We start from the raw sequence: 3589 nt of genomic DNA on the forward strand, positions 1-3589 counted from the left end.
GTAACTCTTAGGCTCCTTTGCTGATCCCTTCTTATCTTTGATATCTCTTCAGATCTCTTCTCTATTATATTCACTTTCTGAAAACATTATCCAACCCCATAGCTTTCTCTATTTAACTTTTTTGACTTGGAAAACTCCATTTATGGACCTCCAAATCTGAGAAACTACAAGCCCTGCACAAGTGTTTTAAGAGGACTTTGATATTTTTTCCAATGCTCTGCTCACTGAAGTCAGCTTATTTTTGTTTCTGCACCTTTTGTACCCTTTTTCTGAGGTGGTAAGAAGACTTCGCATTCCCATTTCCTTTGCAGCCTCTCAGCATTTGTGATCTTCATGGGATGCAGAGGGAAAAAGCCAGAAAGACCCAAAAGCCACTCTACAGGCTTACAGAGATGAGCTCCACAGACAGTCCAATGCTGGATCCAGTCCAGGTTGAGAGCAATGACTCTCTCTCCATGACTTTTGGGCAGTGGACAATAGGAATCTAGCTGTTCCACAAAACAGCCATCCCTGTTGCGAACAGCCACAATGTAGTAGAAAAGCTGGTTGGTGTAGCCACACAGTGCAAGGCAAAAGGGTGAGTGGCCTCCATGGTAGGCCTTACAGAGGACAGTTGTGAGCTGGACCATGGTGTAGCCAGCATGCACCACCAGCACCCATCAGCTTTACGGCCTCTGGCTGGGTGGAGGAGGAATGTGGAAAAGTCCAACCCCATAGCTTTAAGTACTATCTATTTGGCTTCTCAAATTTGTATCTTCAGCCCCTTTTCTCTCCTCTGGATTCCAGATCCATATAACCAACTGCACACTGAAACTCCTCACCAGATGTCTAATAGAATTTCAAACTGAATGTGAAAAAAAAGTCTTGATTTTAGCTATCCTCTCACCCTTCCACCCCCAAAATCTGTTCCTTCTTACAAAGTGGCAACTCCAGGCTTCTAGCCACTTGGCCCAAAATATTGGAGTCATCTTAAGTACTGTCTTTCTATCATATTCCATATCTAATCTCCAATTCTGTTGACTCTGATATTTCCAAAAACTTTACCACTTTTTACTATCTTTACTAATATCATCCACTTCGGCTTGATGAGGGTCAGTGGCTTCCTAATGACTTGCTAAATGGCCTGTCACTTCCCGACTCCCCACATCCTATTCCTCTACTTTTATGTTTGGGTTTATTCCCTTACTTTAATGAGATATTTCCCAGAAATATTACCAACTATGACAGAAATTGTCAGTGTTTGCATTTCAAACAATTATTTAGTAAAAACCCAGAAAATACATATTGAGCACCTACTATGTGCCAAACATTGTTCTAGGTGCTGGAGAAATAACATTGAGCAAAACAAAAAGATACTCTACCTTCGTGAATCTTCTAGAAGAAGAGACTAAATAAACAAGACAAATACGTATAATATATAGCATGTGAGATGATGTTAAGTGCTAAAAGGAAAAAATAAATTAAAGAAAGGAGATACAAAATATCAGGGTTAAAGAAATTGAAACTTTAAATAGGGTGGCTGTGGGGGCGCCAAAGTGGCTCAGTCTGTTAAGCAGCCAACTTCAGCTCAGGTCATGGTCCAGTGGCTTTGGTTCATGGGTTCGAACCCCATATCAGTCTTTGCACCAACAGTGCAGAGACTGCTTGGAATTCTCTCTCTCTCTCTCTCTCTCTCTCTCTCTCTCTCTCTCTCTCTCTCCCCCTGTCTCTCTGCCCCTCACGTGCTCACACTTTTTCTCTCTCTCAAAATAGATAAACTTAAATAAATAAATCTGTAGTGTGGTTGTGGAATGCCTGAAAAAGAAGGTAAGCTTTGAATGATGTGAGAGAGCTAGGGAAGTGAGAAATCACACACAAAGGTCAAGAAAGCATGCATGGTATGTTCTGGAGCTGGTAAGGAGGTACTGTGGCTGCTGTCAAAAAAATAAGGGAGAGAGTAGGAGGTGATGGCTAGAGAGAAGAAGGAGCAGATTAGTGGGGACTTACAGGCAATAGTGAACAAATTGTTGTTTGCCGTAAGTGGTGGGAAGCCATTGGAGAGTTTTGAGCAGATAAATGACATAAGATGACTTAAGTTTTTCAGGATAATTCTGGCCACTGTGCTGAGAATAGACTGCAGAGGTAAGAGCAGCAGGGAGCAAGGGTTTTCATAATTCAGATAAGAGATGAGTGGTTTGGGTGGGAGGGATGGTAAAAGCAGATGATGAAAAGTGTTCTTATCCTAGATATATATGTATTTTTAAAATTTATTTATTTATTCTTGAAAGAGAGAGAGAGAGCATGTGCCAGTGTGCATATAAGCAGGGGAGAGGCAGAGAGAGAGAGAGAGAGAGAGAGAGAGAGAAGAAGAGAGTCCCAAACAGGCTCTGCACTGCCTGTGTGGAGCCACTGCGGGGCTTGAACCCTTGAACCATGAGATCATGACCTGAGCCAACATCAAGAGTCAGTTGTTCAACCGACTGAGCCACCCAGACCCTCCCAATGCAGGCATTTAAAGTAGTTCTGTTTAAAAGCTCAGGAACACAGTTACAATGTAGTTGCCAAAAGGACAGATTCAACTCTGAGTTTGTAAAATGCAGATTTTCAGCTCACCCCAGGGATCCTGCCTCTCTGGGTCTAGGATAAGGTCCAGGAATGTTTCTCAAATACTGAAGGTGATTTTGCGCAGTGTGATAAGCACTGCTGAGTGGCTTGTAGACCGATACTACTGATAGACACAAGTACTGAAAGTCAGACGTGCTCTTGAATCTAGACAGAAGCCAGTGCCTCTTGAAGCACAGGCTTTTTTCAAGTATCAGACAGAGAAAGCTGTGTTATAACAAAATACTAAAGATCTCCATTATTTTAGAATGCCAATCACCCTTACAGAAAATGTAGTTCAAGGCCTACTGGCTACCTAACAGCCGGGGAAAAAAGTAGAAATCTCTGGTCTGTTACTGTAATTCTTAATGAAGAGAAGAAATAGCTATTGTCTCCAGAGAATTTCCTGGGGTTCAGCTAAAAAACTCCAGTCTTTGAATCTTATACAAATTTTTAAACAATAACCTGGCCCTCGAATACCTGGCCAAGATGATATATCCAAGAGTAACTTGGAAAAGATTAATTTCTCCTAGAGCTAAGTGTTAACTTTTGACTATATTTGGCAATATAGAAGATGGATCATATGACATTTTTAATGTGCAAATACCAAGCAGATCCACTTCACATGATAGCTGCAGATTTTTTCTTTTGTTTTAAAATTTTTTTTATGTTTATTAATTTTTGAGAGATGGAGACAGAGTGTGAGCAGGAGAGGGGCAGAGAGAGAGGGAAACACAGAATTGGAAGCAGGCTCCAGGCTCTGAGCTGTCAGCACAGAGCCTGACTCAAGGCTTGAAGTCATGACAGGGGAGATCATGACCTCAGCAGAAGTTGGAGGCTTAACTGACAGAGCCACCCAGGTGCCCCCAGGTTTTTTTCTTAATAAGGTTGATTTCATTAGAAAGGGGTTTATTGGTTTGTTTATTTTATTTGTTTTTCATTTTTACCTTAGAAGATTATTTAATCAAAGTGTAGCTGTATTAATATTCAAGAAGAGTTTCAACTATTT

The 3589-nt window shown here is 41.2% G+C and overlaps 1 pseudogene; it reads right to left on the reverse strand.

Annotated features, from left to right (window-relative positions):
- Nucleotides 1-230: 230 nt before the first annotated feature.
- On the reverse strand, nucleotides 231-629 carry LOC115301185 (annotated as a pseudogene).
- Nucleotides 630-3589: the final 2960 nt, after the last annotated feature.

The sequence above is a fragment of the Suricata suricatta genome, chromosome 1 (assembly GCF_006229205.1).
Source record: "Suricata suricatta isolate VVHF042 chromosome 1, meerkat_22Aug2017_6uvM2_HiC, whole genome shotgun sequence".
NCBI classification, from domain to species: Eukaryota; Metazoa; Chordata; class Mammalia; order Carnivora; family Herpestidae; genus Suricata; species Suricata suricatta.